A 16,621-nucleotide genomic window follows, 5' to 3' on the forward strand; every position below is an offset into this window, starting at 1 on the left:
TTTAGCTTCTAGGCATAGAGCTAATTTTGGTTCCACTGTTCTCAGGAGTCTGTTCCGTTAGGCCACCCGGGACAAGGTGCTAGGGACGGTCCCATCCAGCAAGAATGAAGGCGAGATAGACAACTTAACATATAGAAGTTATGTTCTTACCATAACGTTCCATGTTAGTTGTCTTCTTCTCGCCTTCTTCTTGCGTCCCACCCTCCTTCCCCCTGGCCTGGACAGACCTAGAGGAGTTGTGATCGTGACCTCTCTTTCTACCACCTCTTTCTTAGTCATATGCTATTATGCATATTTCTTGTTTCAGGATGTAGGTCACCCTTCTTTCTTCCTGTTGTTAGAGGTGGATTCTGTTTTACAGTTATACTGTTATAAGCTGGGGTTAGCTTACAAACGAGATCTGAGGTAACTCTCGCCTAGCATTGTGGGATATAAGGGGAGCCTCGAGCCGGTGGAACTAACTCTCGAGCTTTTAGAGTGGCCGAGTCGGAGCCGAGGTCGGCTCCGAACCCATCCAGCAAGAAGAAGGCGAGAAGAAGACAACTAACATGGAACGTTATGGTAAGAACATAACTTCTATTTTTGAGCCGTACCTTTTGGTTTCACCACAGCCCCCAGGGTGTTCACCAACATCTGCTGGGGATCTGAGTTTTCCCATACCTCAATGATTGGCTTCCCACTGCTTCCTCTGATTATCTACTACTGTACTGTCTGGACCAGGTGCTCCAGTTGTTAATGGACTTCCAGATAGCTGTGACTCTACCAAAGTGCCGCCTGACCCCAACCAAAAAAATAGAATTTATAGAATGCTACTTAGCTACCACCCTTCAGATAGTCAACCTCTACCAGTAGAGAGTTTTATCACTTCACCTCATGGCCATGCACGTTCTACATCACCCATCACCACCAGCAAGGTTAGTGCTGCACCTCTTAGGGCTAATTGTTTTCTTTTGGCTGCTCCCGTTAGGTGTCGCCACAGCAGATCAACTGTTTCCATTTTTTCCTGTCCTCTGCATCTTGCTCTGTCACACCAACCATCTGCATGTCCTCTCTCACCACATCCATAAACCTTATCTTAGGCCTTCCTCTTTTCCTATTACCTGGCAGCTTCATCCTTAGCATCTTTTTCCCAATATACTCTGCATCCCTCCTCAGCACATGTCCAAACCAACATAATCTTGCCTCTCTGACTTTGTCTCCAAACCTTCCAACCTGGGCTGACCCTCTAATATACTTATTCCTAATCCTGTCCATCCTCGTCACACCCACTGCAAATCTTAACATCTTCAACTCTGCCACGTCAAGCTCTGACTCCTGCCTTTTTTTCAGTGCCACTGTCTCCAACCCATATAACATAACTGGTCTCACTACCCTCTTGTAGTTCTTCCCTTTCAATCTTACTGATACTCGTCTGTCACAAATCAATCCTGACACTCTTCTCCACCCACTCCATCCTGCCTGTACTCTCTTCTTCACCTCTCTTCCACACTCACCATTACTCTGAACTGTTGATCCCAAGTATTTAAACTCATCCACCTTCGTCACCTCTACTCCCTGCATCTTCACCATTCTTCTATCATCCCTCTCTTTCACACACATATATTCTGTCTTAGTCCTGCTGACCTTCATTCCTCTTCTCTCTAGAGCATATCTCCACCTCTCCAGGGTCTCCTCCACCTGTTCCCTACTCTCACTACAGATCACAGTGTCATCTGCAAACATCATAGTCCGCGGGGACTCCTGTCTGATCTCATCTGTCAACTTGTCCATCACCATTGCAAATAAGAAAGGGCTCAGAACTGATCCTTGATGTAATCCCACCTCCACCTTAAATGCATCCGTCACTCCCACCGCAGACCTCACCGGTGTCACACTACCCTCGTACATATCCTGTACCACTCTTACATACTTCTCTGACACTCACGACTTCCTCATAGAATACAACAACTCCTCTCTAGGCACCCTGTCATATGCTTTCTCTAAGTCCACAAAGACACAATGCAACTCCTTCTGACCTTTTCTATACTTCTCCATCAACAATCTCAGAGCAAACATTGCATCTGTAGTGCTCTTTCCTGGCATGAAACCATACTGCTGATCACTAATCATCACCTCCCTTCTTAACCTAGCTTCCACTACTCTTTTCCATAACTTCATGCTGTGACTGATCAATTTAATCCCTCTGCAGTTACTACAGCTCTGCACATCACCCTTATTCTTAAAAAATTGGTACCAAAACACTTTTTCTCCATTCCTCAGACATCCTCTCACTTTCCAAGATTTCATTAAACAATCTAGTTAAAAACTCCACTGTCATTTCACCTAAACACCTCCATGCTTCCACAGGTATGTCATCTGGACCAATAGCCTTTCCATTCTTCATCCTCTTCATAGCTATCCTTACTTCCTCCTTGCTAATCCACTGCACTTCAGGATTCACTATCCGCACATCATCCAACCTTCTCTCCCTCTCATTCTCTTCATTCATCAGCCCCTTAAAGTGCTCTTTCCATCTGCTCATCACATTCTCCTCGCGTGTGAGTACATTTCCCTCATTATCCTTTATCACCCTTACCTGTTGCATATCTTTACTAGCTCGGTCCCTCTGTCTAGCCAATCGATACAGGTCCTTTTCTCCCGCCTTAGTATCCAACCTTTCATACAACTCTTCATACACTATATCTTTAGCCTTCACCACCTCTCTCTTTGCCATGCACCTCATCTCCTTATACTCTTGTCTACTTTATTCATCTCTCTGACAATCCCACTTCTTCTTTGCCACCCTCTTTTTCTGTATACTCTCCTGTACTTTTTCATTCCACCACTAGGTCTCCTTGCCCTCCTTCCTCTTTCCAGATGTTACACCAAGCACCTTTCTAGTCATCTCTCTTACTAGCTCTGCTGTAGTTACCCAGCTATTTGGTAACTCTTCACTGCCACCCAGTGCCTTCCTTAACTCTTCCCTGAACTCCACCTCACAATTACCCTTTTTCAAATTCCACCATTTGATCCTTGGTGCTGCCTTCTTCATCCTCCTCTTCTTGATCACCAGTGTCATCCTACAAACCACCATCCTATGCTGCCTAACTACACTTTCCCCCTGCCACCACTTTACAGTCTCCAATCTCCTTCAGACTGGCCCTTCTACATAAGATATAATCCACCTGTGTGCATCTTCCTCCACTCTTTTATGTCTTCCTATGCTCCTCCCTCTTGTTAAAATACATATTCTTCACAGCCATGTCCATCCTTTTCACAAAATCCACTACCATGTGACCTTCTGCATTCCTTTGCTTAACACCATACCTACGCATCACTTCCTCAACCCCTCTGTTCCCTTCACCAACATGCCCATTGAAATCTGCTCCAATCACCAGTCTCTCACCCTTGGGTACAGTCATCATTACTTCATCCAACTCACTCCAAAATTTTTCATTTTCATCCATCGCACACCCAACTTGTGGAGCATATGCACTAACAACATTCATCATTACACCATCAATTTCCAGCTTCATAAACATCACTCTATCCAACATTCTTTTCACCTCCAAAACACTCTTAGCATACTGTTCCTTCAGGATAACCCCTATGCCATTTCTCCTCCCATCCACACCATGATAAAACAATTTGAACCCCCCTCCAATACACCTAGCCTTGCTCCCCTTCCATCTGGTCTCTTGCACACACAATATACCAACCTTCCTTTGGTCCGTCATATCAGCTAGCTCTCTCTCTATGCCAGTCATATTGCCAACATTCAAAGTTCTGACCCTCACTATCACAGTCCTAGCCTTTACCTGCCTTCGGGCATGCCTTCCCCCTCTTCTCCTCCTTCGGTCAACAGTAGCCCAATTTCCGCCAGCACCCTGTTGGCCAACAGTACTGGTGGCAGTCGTTGTTAACCCGGGCCTCGACTGATCTGGTATGTATATCTGTACTGTTGTCTGCATGTATGATTTGGCAAAATTTTATGCTGGATGCCCTTCCTGATGCAACCCTCCCCATTTATCCGGGCTTGGGACCGACACAATGGCATCCACAATTCTGATGGTTTCTCTAGCCAGATAAAATATGAGAGTGCTGCAATGGACTTTAGCAGTACAATGGTCTCAGTTTATTCATCCATTTTATGCAAAGATTCAAATTACTCAAGTTTGCAGACAACACATTGTTTGATGGGTAATGTCTCCAACAGTAACCCAGGGGCACCCTTTCCACACAGATTCACCAGTAGCAATGGTAGCCACAGACACCTCCCATCTAGGGTGTGGGGGGGTCATTTCAAAAGGAGAATGGTCCAAGGTATGTGGCCATTCCCAGAGGCCAATGTTCACATCAGTGTCTTGGAACTGAAGGTGGTCTCTGAGTGTTGCATGCATTCCAGGATCTCCTCCCCAAGGGTGTGATTTCCATACAGACAGACAACATGACAGTAGTATGGAACATCAACAAGCAAGGAGGAACCTGTTCCACTCCTCCATGCCGAGAGGCCATGAGAGTTTGGCAGTGGGCAATGTCTTCACACCACTTTCTAGTAGTAATGCACATCCCTGGCTCAACCAATGTGTTAGCAGACAAATTCAGCAGAACAATCCTGATGCCTCGTGAGTGGCCTCTCAATCCTACAGTGGCACATTTGATCGTCAGTAACTGGGGCTAACCTTGCTGCGACCTATTTGCCTCCTATCTCAACAACAAATGCAGCCGGTACTTTGCCCTGATCCCGCCACAGGGTCAGTCACCGAGTGACACTGTGATCCATAATTGAGCCCTGGGTCTCCTTTATGCTTTTCTACCATTCCCCCAATGAATAAATTAATACAGAAAGCAAGGCAGTGTAAGGCCAGGGTGATCATTGTTACCCTCTTTGAACCCAACAGACATAGTTCACCTACGTATGGCCTCTGTTAGCACATCCCAAGTATCAAAACCTACTAAGTTGCCCATTCAGATTCCCTCTCTGGACCAGAAATCCGTGGAGTTAACTGCATGGTACCTCCAATTTTAAATGTAGCCAGAGATGCTAGGCTTCCCCTGCAGTAATCAGTATTATTTCTGCTTCTCAGAAACCAGCCACTAGAAAGGTATACTGGAGCAAATGGAAGAGATTCTCTATCTGGACCTTTTCAAAGAGGCTCAAACCTTTTTCAGCTCCTGTTCCATCTATACTAGATTTTTTGATCTGAGCTCTTTGATAAAGGTTTCAGCTATTCTACCATCAAGCTTCAGATGGCAACTATTTTAAATGTTCTTATTGGATGCAAGGGCATTCCTATAACTGCACTGAAAATCTCATCTCTAAAGCTTTTTGAAAGGGCACTTTCCTACTAAGACCTCCAATTAGAGACCCAGTTCCGTCATGGGACATCATCATTATGCTGCAATCTCTGACTCCATCTCCATTTGAACCCACAGCCACAGAAGATTTAAAGTTTCTTACTTGGAAAATAATTTTCCTAGTCTTGGTGATGTCAGCCAGATGAATTTCATAGTTACAGGCACTCTCATGTAAGCCTCCCTGTTTAGTATTCCACAATGATAGATTCTCTCTTATACCAATGCATCCTTTACTCCTAAGGTGGCATCCGAAGTAAACCTAAACCAGTCCATAAACTTATCAGTATTCTTCCCCACATATTCACACAAAGGAGAATACATGTTGAAATTGTTAAGACATCCACAGACAACTCAGATTCTACATTCATAGAACAAAACTGTTCAGAAGAGATGATCAGTTGTTCATTTCATTTTTCAAAATGAAAGTTTGGAAAAGTGGTGGCAAAAGTTACCTTGTCGAGATGGTTGTCAGATTGTATTACCTTGGTCTGTCATAAAAAGAATTTACCCTTATTTGGTAAACCTAAGGCTCATTCAACTAGGGCAGCTTATACCTCGCCAGCTTTATTTAGAGTGCTTTTCATTTATGACATATGTCCTGTTGCCACTTGGTTTACAGTACATACATTTGTGTCTCAGTATGAACTGGATATACAGTGCAGGTCAAGCTGTTCATTTGGTTCCATCATACTCAGGAATGTCCTTCCTTGATACCTCCCAATTTGATAGCTTGGGATTCTGTCCCATATGTTTGAAATGGATGAAAATAGGCAACATTGGATATGAAAGTTATACAGTTATCATAACATTAGATCAATGTTGTCTAATTTTCATCTGGTTCAAACTGCCCCCTTCCAGGTTGTCACCTATGGTTTCATGACGATTGGGTAGAACCTTTATACCCTGTCTGTGCACAGTCATGTGAGACTGTATCCAGTCTTCTTCAACAGGCTGGACTATCGAAATTATTTTTTTTCTATATGATTATTCAGATATGAGGCAAAGAGGGGAGCAAACTCAATCTGAGCTGCTTAGGTAAAGTCTAGGGAATTAATGGTAGAAGAAGAATCAGAGCTCTGGATTCAAAGAAGCTTTAGAGTCAGTGCTGAGGTCAGATCTGGTTGGATCCGACAACCCATATGTTTGAAATGGATGAAAATCAGACAACAGGGATCTAATGTTATAGTAAGTGCATAACTTTCTTTTATACCTTATTTGTTCTCTAAAGTAGTATTTTGCCTTTAAGAAACACAGATTTGTTTTCACAATATTGGAAGTGTCCTGCCATAGACTGCTATTTTTGACTTAAAGGACCACTACGGGCAAACAATGAAAAAAACATATATTTTTTATCTTGTCATGATTTACTGCACTTTCTAAAGCTGCCTGCAGCAAAATAAGTGCTCATTCCTAATTTTTTTTTTTTACTCTTGTCTGCCCTCATGGAGGCAGACATTATGATTCCTTTGGAAAGCTAAATCTGTCTCAGTGCACAGACTGTGAGAACAAAAAGCCCTACCATTTGTTGTCAGACTAGACTTCCATTCACTTAGAATGGACCACCTGAAAAAAAATGCCAAATTTGAGAGTCTGCAGCTCATTGGTCATTGAGTGGTACATGCTGAGTTTTACAAATGTTGTTCCTATTGATGTACTACACATTCTCTGAAAGAAACTTGCAAAAGTGTCAACAAATTACTGAGATAAAAAAGACTTTTCACAAGGAGCAGTTTTGCAAATTTCAGTTCCTGGCCAGGTTACTTCTCCCATCTCCCCTCCTTCAGTGGGCTACAGTCTCACATTTCCAGCTTGGGTAGATTCAGATATTTTGTCAGCTTTGCATGACAATAGACATCAAAAAAACACAGCCTGGTGTGCCACTAAAACTGTTCCCTTATATGTCTCTTCACTTCTGAATAGCATTTTCCCAGGAATAAAAAAAAAAAAAAAAAGCACACACATCCGTCCAGAGTTTGGGCCAATCTATCCATTTCTTATTGTGCACAGTAAAACATTCAGTTTATAATGCATTCTGGCTGCTGACATGGTTATCTTTACATAGTTCTCTTATAGCATAACCTGAACTTATGGTATTCAATGCCAAGCTTTACAACAGTTCTCAGTTTCTTAACAATGACCTCCCAAGCCTCTGATGTGACCCAGTACTTTGTCAATATACTGTAAATACATAGATTAATACAAATATGTGTGCACATATGACACATACAATAATACACACATACCATCATTAAAACAAGATAAATGCAATATATATCATATCAATATAGTTATGATTTCTAGTTTATGACCCTGTTTGTCTATGGAAACTTCTTTTTGAATTTATGTTCATGCAGTTATATATTTGTTGTGTATTATCTTGTTTAATGGTTTCTCAATATTCTAACCACTGTGTATGCTGCATCAATTGTAAAACTCTGATTTTACTCCTTTTATATTTTCTATGCTCTTTGTACAAAATAGCTATGTTTGTATAATTTATTTTAATTATTTTTTATAATTGTTTACTATGTATCTGTAGCTTTTCTCCCCCAGCCTCCGCTGAAAACGGTCATCTTGTGTCCAGTTGGACTAATCTGGTAAACAAATGGAAAATAAATAAAAAATAAAATATACTAAGAAAATCAATCAATATAACAAGAAAAAAAAACAGAAGGAAGGAAAATGTTTCCTTGATGCTGTCATGAAAATCCCACTCACTTATTCAGATATTATGGGCAAATATATATATATATATATATATATATATATATATATATATATATATATATATATATATATATATATATATAATATATTAGGCAAAACAACATACCCAACACACTAGCCATAGGTGACTCTATAGTCAGGCACACTGATGTCCCACTCACCAGGCTAAACAAGGAGAAGGTTACTGTCAGCTGCCTGTTGGGTGCCAGGATCTGCCACATAACCCATGCACTCAGGTCACTCCACAACCAAGTACAAATATGACTCTGTCATTGTCCATGTTGGTGTGAATGACCTGAGACATGCCTCCCTGGGCTACATGAAAAGAGACATAGAAGAGCTCTCTGATCTTGTAGCCCAGGGAGGAATGACCCTAGCCCTGAGTAGCATTCTGCCATCGCCCAGAATGATACCGCAGTACAAGGACAAAATGATTGACTTCAACAATTGCCTAAGCTTCTGGTGTCATTCTAAGGGGATCCAGTATCTGTCTGCCTGGGACGACATGGTCGACAGACCATGATGCTTTGCTAAAGATGGCCTGCACCTTTCGCCCATGGGATTCCGGATACTGGCTAAGGCTCTTGCTGTCCCTATAGTGCCTTTTTTAGACAAGTTTCAAATGTAACAGGAACAGGCAAACAAAAACTGAGGGTAATGCTACTCAGTGCTAGAAGTCTAAATCTCAAAATGCACTCACTCAAGGCACTCCTTAAAATGGAGAATATCGATACCTGCGCAGTGACTGAGACCTGGTTCAAGGCTCCAAAGAGCACCCCTGCATTACCAGGCTATAACTCATACCACACTTTTCGGCCATGTAACCTGGACCGGAACACCAAAGGCGGAGGTGTGCCCATATTCATTAAGGATATCCACACCTTCAGGCTAGTTGCTCAGCATAATGCATCCGAGGTTATCCAAGTGCAACTAACTCTGGGCAAAACTAAAATCCAAATTGTAGCTTGCTACAGATCCCCCATCATGTCCCACTCCTCTTTTCTTGATATACTGGAAAATATTAGAGTTCAAACACCCTAATAATGGGTGATTTCAACTACCCCACCATTAACTGGGAAAACTACCCATGTACCAACTCCTTCACTCAACGCTTTCTGGAATTCATAAATTCCATTGCCCTGGATCAACTTATCCACAGCCCCCCCAAGGGCAACAATATCCTAGACCTAGTCATTACCAACATGAGTGACCGGTGTCCCACACCTGAAGATAACTACTCGTTGGTCCGATCCGACCATAAGCTAATCACCCTAGATATCCACATCCCGCCCCCACCCCACATTAAGGAAACCACGGTAAAAAATTTCTCCATAGCCAAATGCATGCTTCTTAAGACAGAAGTGGCGAACTTCATGACACCCATGCAGATGGCCAATACAGTTATGACTGCTGAATCCTACACAAATGCACTCTATAAGCACTTACATGAGTGTATGGATCGTGCTATCCCAAACAGAACCAAGAAGCTATCCTCCAAAAAAAGGAAGCCAATAAGCCAGTCTGGTGGTCCCCTGCCATAAACAAACTGTACAACAGAAGGAAGAAACTGTTGCAAAAGAGAGTAAAATTCCATGAGTGGTGGAGCTCCCTGGTCAGCCTCAGTAAGATGCTGAGATCCCTTATAACAGCATCCAAAGCTAGCTAAGAAAATAAAATCACCACTGATTCTAAGGACAACCACAAAGCATTCTATACCTATGTCAAGAATCTCAATGGCAACACCCAGATCTGCTCTGAGTTACAGCACAACTGCATAAAAATTACAGAACCAACTGATATTGCCAACATTCTGGCAGATAGGTTCAGTGCTAACTTTACCACCCTCTCACACCCTAAAGGGCCCATATCTATACAGGAAGAATGCAGAGTCCCTGTAATCACAACTACACAGGTAAAAGCTGCACTCTCTAAAGCCAAAAACACAGCATCCATGGGACTGGGCAACATCCCAGGCTGCGTTTTACATGAACTTCAGTACGAACTGGCTCCCCATCTAAGCACCATGTTCAATTATAGCCTCACATCAGGGTTTGTGCCCACTGAATGGCGCACAGCAACAGTTATCCCACTCCACAAAAGGGGAGCCACCACTGATCCCGGCAACTATTGCCCTATTAGTCTGATGAGCTTGGTCTGCAAGGCCATGGAACGTATAGGTTCATAGGTAGGTACTAGGCTATCAGCCCTGGGGCCTATACAAGCCCAGTCAAAAAGGTACCCTGTCTTTTGCCACCCAAGAAAATTATTTTCTGTGCCACTGTCGAGCAGAGCTACAGAGGTGATCCCCGGGGTGAATTTCCTATTTCCCATCCAATCATCAAGATTTTTCTTGAAGAGTGCTAATGAAGAGCTTTGTTTGATATAGATAGGTAGTTTTTTCCAGAGTATGGGAAGTCTCTGGGACAGGAATCTATCCCTCCGGCATGTTCTGTTTATTGTGGTGACAAGGTTTAGGTCCCTAGAGCGTGTAGCTCAGATGGATTGGGATTTCTTTAAGTGGAGCATGTCAAAAAGCTGTGGGTTTGACATAGCTTTGTATGTTAGGCAGTGATCACCGCTGAGTAGGCGATATGGGACGGAGTAAAGCTGGAGTTTTTTGAGATGGTCTGTGTAGGGCATCTGTTTGAGGTCGGTAATCCTCTTTGTGAGGTATTTCTGTGGCCTTTCCAGTTGTTGTAGATGTCTTGTGAGGTACATACCAAAAGGGGCATTGTACTCTATAATGGGTCTAATGAGTGATGTGTAGAGGGGAACAATGACCTTTTTTTTCTGGATGAGAAACCTTTTGTGATGAAGTGTGCCACGTAAAAGGATTTCCTGACTACTGTGGCGATGTGATTATCAAAGGAGAAAATACTGTCCACCTGTGTCCCAAGGTCTCTTATCACACTTTTGGTGCTAAGTATACTACCGCCTATGTTGCAGTTCATGGGTATAGAGCTTTTACCAAAGGGGATGACAATGCACTTTTTGGCATTGAGCTTGAGGCCATGGCTTACCAAGCATCTGTCTCAGTGAGGCCCTTTTGTAGGATGTCCACATCATTAGGAGTTTCGATTATGGCTCCTAGTTTGCAGTCATCTGCGAACTTCGTTAGCCAAAGACCTTCTGAAGGGCCTCACTGAGACAGATGCCTGGTGTTAGAGCCATGGCCTCAAGCTCGATGCCAAAAAGTGCATTGTCATCCCCTTTGGTAAAAACTCTGTACCCGTGAGCTATCCCATAGGTGGTCGTCTACTTAACACCGAATGTGTGATGTGATCTTGGGATCCAGGTGGACAGTAGTCTCTCCTTTGATAAGCACATCACCACAGTAGTCAGGAAGTCCTTCTATGTGGCACATCTCATCAAAAAAGGGTTCTCATCCAGGAAAAAAAGAGGTCATTGTTCCCCTTTACTTGTCACTCATTAGACCCATTATAGAGTACAACGCTCCTTTTGGAATGTACCTCACAAGACATTTGCAGCAGCTGGAAAGGCTGCAGAAGTACCTCACAAAGAGGTTTACTGGCCTCAAACAGATGCCCTACACTGACCACCTAAAAAAACTCCAGCTTTACTCCGTAGCATATCGCCTACTCTGAGGTGATTTCTGCCTAACATATAAAGCTATGTCAAACTCAGAGCTGTTGGACATGCTACACCTAAAGAAATCCCAATCCCTCTGAGCTACACGCTCTAGGAACCTAAACCTTGTCACCACAATAAACAGGACATGCTGGAGAGATAGATTCCTGTCCCAGAGACTTCCCATATTCTGGAACAAGCTACCCATCTATGTCAAGCAAAGTTCCTCATTAGCACTTTTCAAGAAAAATCTGAGTGGATGGGAGATAGGAAAATATACCCCGGAAATCACTTCTGTGGCTCTGCTCGACAGTGGCACAGGAAAATAACTTCCTTGAATGGCATAAGCCAGAGAAACTTGTTGGCTAGGCTTACTTAGACCCTTGAGCTGATAGCCTAGTACCTACCTATGAACCTATTATTAGACTAAATACAATATTATGTAGCATTGAAATGTGCTGACACTATAAGGGTGACAGTTCATTATTTACTCATAAAGCAAATGTCAGAGTGGAAAAGTTCAAATAGTGGATGAAGAGGAGGAGGGGAAGAGAAGAAAGAGTGAGAAAAAGTATTTGTTAGAAGTAATAATTATGGTAGATATGGGAGGCAGGAGAAAAAATGAGTAAAAGCAACATTACAAGTAAGAGAAACGAAACCAAGGAAAAGAAGAAATAACATAGACAACAAGATTTACTGTGTGTGTGTGTGTGTGTGTGTGTGTGTGTGTGTGTGTGTGTGTGTGTGTGTGTGTAAAAGAACTATAAAGTAAATCTGTACTGATACCTGCTTGCTGCCCTGCTGAGGGGGACACTTGTGCAAGTGCAGTGGACTGGCTCCAATAGGAAGGGATGGCAGCATACCTCTCAACATCATAGAACAAGAAATCTGGACAAGGCCATAAATAATAGGGAAAAAAGGCCCAAAAATTGGGACAATTGATAAATATTGCTCTTACAAACTTAGAAAGTTGATAAACAGGTTTTGCATTAAAGTGAATTTTCTTAAGGATATGAAGTCTGAAAATCAAATGCCTGTCAATTTTCTGACTTCAGTGTTCAGTGATTTAACAAAAAACTGCAATTTTATGAAAAACAGACAAAAAATCTGGACTTTTCTGCAAAAATCTGTACTTTTGAGAGATATGGATGGTAGTCCTGAACCAACACCCATCAATCATTTTCATTTGTTTGCCAAAGCCATTACAGCAGTGTTTTGCAGAGAGGTGGGAATTTGACTGGTATGTTGTATGGGTGTGGGTAGCTGTGTTTGTGGAAGGTGGAGGTGTGCCTTTGTAAGTGTGGTGCAAATGTTATGGATTATGAAATGGAGAGATTAAGAGTAAAATTGTGCTCAGTGAATTCCCTAGCAATTTCATCACTGCTTGATTCAAACATATACATACCCCTGTGTTTGTCAGTACTATGTTTGAGTGCATTGTTTTTGGAGTGTAGTTTCACTGCTACAGCTGCTGCTACTCTTTCAATACAAGTATCTGCTTTGGAAGTTTTCTCCAGGAGTTTATTGCTGAGAGGATGAGACATGCTACAAGTATACAACTAAGACAAACTAGATAAAGCAATAGTAAGAAAAAGTACTAGGTCACATCAGAGGCTTGGGAGGTCATTGTTAAGAAACTGAGAACTGTTGTAAAATTTATCATTAAATACCATAAGTTCAGGTTATACTATAAGAGAATAACTATGTAAAGATAACCATGTTAGCAGCCAAAATGCATTATAAGTTGAATATTTTACTGTGCACATTTTAAATGGATAGACTGACCTAAACTCTGGACTAATGCGTTTGCTTTTTTTTTTTTTTTTTTTTTTTATTCCTGGGAAATGCTATTCAGAAGTGAAGAGGCATAGAGACATACAAGGGAACAGATTTAGTGGCACACCAGGCTGTGATTTTTTTTTTTTATGTCTATTGTCATGCAAAGCTGACTAAATAGTTGAATCTAGTAAAGCTGGAAATGTGAGACTGTAGCCCACTGAAGGAGGGAAGATGGGAGGAGTAACCTGGCCAGGAAATGAAACTTGCAAAACTGCTCCTTGTGAAAAGTCGTTTTTATCTCAGTAATTCATAGGTTCATAGGTTCATAGGTTGGTACTAGGCTATCAGCCCTAGGGCCTATACAAGCCTAGCCATAACAATTCCCTGGCTATTTCTTCCCACATTATTTACTTTCCTGGACCCCTGTCTAGCAGGGCGACTGACGTGATCCCTGAGGTGAATTTCCTTTCTCCCATCCAATCGTCAAGGTTCCTCTTGAAGAGGTCCAAAGAGGCACTCTGCTTGACATGTATGGGCAATCTATTCCAGAGTCTGGGGAGTCTCTGGGTCAGGAACCTATCCCTCCAGCATGTTTTGTTTATTGTGATGACAAGGTTTAGATCCCTGGAGCGTGTAGCTCTGAGGGATTGGGATTTCTTTAAGTGTAGCATGTCCAACAGCTCTGGGTTTGACATGGCCTTGTATGTTAAGCAGAGATCGCCTCTGAGTAGACGATATGCGACAGAGTATAGCTGGAGTTTTTTAAGGCGGTCAGCGTAGGGCATCTGCTTTAGGCCTGTGATTCTTTTAGTGAGGTATTTCTGAGGCCTTTCCAGTTGTTGCAGATGTCTTGAGAGGTACATACCAAATGGGGCGTTGTATTCTATAATGGGTCTAATGAGGGATGAGTACAGTGGGACAATGACCTCCTTCTTTCTGGATGAAAAGCCCTTCGTGATGAGGTGCGCCACATAGAAGGATTTCCTGACTGTTGTGGCGATGTGGTTATCGAAGGTGAGACCACTGTCCACCTGTGTCCCTAAGTCTCTTATCACACTTGCTGTGTTTAGTGTACTGCCACCTATATGGTAATTCATGGATACATGTTTTTTCCCAAAGGGGATAACAATACATTTCTTGGCATTGAGCTTAAGCCCATGGCTCTGGCACCAAGCATCTGTTTCTGTAAGGCCCTTTTGTAGAGTATCCACATCATTTGGGGATTCAATAATGGCTCCCAGTTTGCAGTCATCTGCAAACTTTGTTAGCCAGAGTCCCTTAGTGTTGACCTGTATTTCAGAGAAGTAGATGCCAAACAAGAACGGCCCCAGGACTGAACCCTGAGGTACTCCACTTGTCACTTGTCTGGAGCTGGATTTGGAGTCGGCTACTTTTACAGTGTGGGTTCTATCAGTAAGCCATTTAGCAACCCATTGGGTGACATAGGGATTAATGCCCAACTTAGTAAGTTTATCTATGATTCCAGAGTGGGGATGGTGTCAAAGGCCTTGGCAAGGTCTAGATAGGCTGTGTGGACCACCTTACCCTTGTCCATGGCTCTGGAGACTGATTCAAAGAAGTCAATCAGGTTCAGGAGACAAGATCGGCCCTTCACAAACCCAAACTGGGTGGGGTCCAGTGTTTGAAGGTTGCCAATGTCTTTGTTTATAAGTTCCATGATAATACGCTCCATGGCCTTGCAGATAAGGCTTGTCAGACTGATGGGACGGTAGTTTCTGGGATCCAAGGTGGATCCCCCCTTGTGGATTGGGATAACTGTAGTTCTGCGCCACTCAGTGGGCACGAAACCTGAGGTGAGGCTATGATTAAACATGACACTTAGGTGAGGTGCCAGTTCATATTGTAGTTCATGTAGTACACAGCCTGGGATGTCATCTGGTCCCATGGATGCTGTATTCATGGCTTTAGAGAGTGCGTTTTGTACCTGTGTGGCCGTTATTACTGGAATTTGGCAATCTTCCGGTATTGAGATGGGCCATTTAGGGGGTGAGAGGGGGGTGAAGTTGGCACTGAATCGATCTGCCAAGATATTGGCAATATCCTTCGGATCAGTATATTTAATGCCATTCTGTTTTAGCTCAGAGCAGATCTGAGCATTGCCATTTAGATTCTTGACATAGTTATAGAATGCTTTGTGGTTGTCTTTGGAATCTTTGGCAATTTTATTTTCGTAACTAGCTTTGGAGGATTTTATGAGGCATCTCAGTTTCTTACTGAGGCTAGTAAGGGAGTTTTTTGCATCCTGGGATTTTCCTCTTTTCTGCAAAAGTTTCTTCCTTTTGTTGTAAAGTTTGTTTATGGCAGGGGACCACCAGATTGGCTTCCTTTTTTTGTTGACACTTTTGCAAGTTTCTTTTATAGAATGTGTAGTACATCAGTAGGAACAACATTTGTAAAACACAGCACATACCAGTCAATGACACATGAGCTGCAAACTCTCAAACTTGGCAGTTTTTTTCAGGTGTTCATTCTAAGTGAATGGAAGTCTAGTCTGACAACAAATGGTAGGGCTATTTGTTCTCAGTCTGTGCATTATGGGACAGATTTAGCTTTCTAAAGGAATCACGATGTCTGCCCCCATGAGGGCAGACAAGAGTAAAAACAAAATAAAATTTATTTTGTACTACCAATTCAGAGCCCTGCCCTTTGGTCTCACTACAGCCCCCAGAGTGTTCACCAAATGTATGGCAGCGGTTACGGCTCACCTGAGACGGCAAGGATTCCAGGTGTTTCCATATCTAGACGACTGGCTCCTCACTGCCACCGCCACACATCAACTTCTCCAAGCCAGAGCTTACACCATTCACATTTGCAGAGGGCTCGGAATCTCTATAAATTTCAAAAAGTCTGCCTTGTCGCCTTGTCAGTCTTATACCTTTATAGGCGCCAACTTGAACACCGTACAACTTTCAGCAAAGTTAACAGATCAAAGGGTCTTAGATATTCAAAACCATGTCCATGTTCTTCTTAGAGCGACAAAATTCAGGCCAGGTATGTCCTGAAAGTATTGGGTCTTATGGCGGCTGCCATAACACTTCTTCCCCTTGCACGTTTTTACATGTGTCTTCTACAGTGGATGCTTTTTGCCCAATGGTCTTTTCAGCAACTCCCCATGCACCACAAGATCATGATAACTCAAACTTGCAAAAGTCATCTGTCCTGGTGGATA

Source organism: Protopterus annectens, chromosome 4.part1, assembly GCF_019279795.1.
Source record: "Protopterus annectens isolate FY-2018-M chromosome 4.part1, PAN1.0, whole genome shotgun sequence".
Lineage (NCBI taxonomy): Eukaryota > Metazoa > Chordata > Ceratodontiformes > Protopteridae > Protopterus > Protopterus annectens.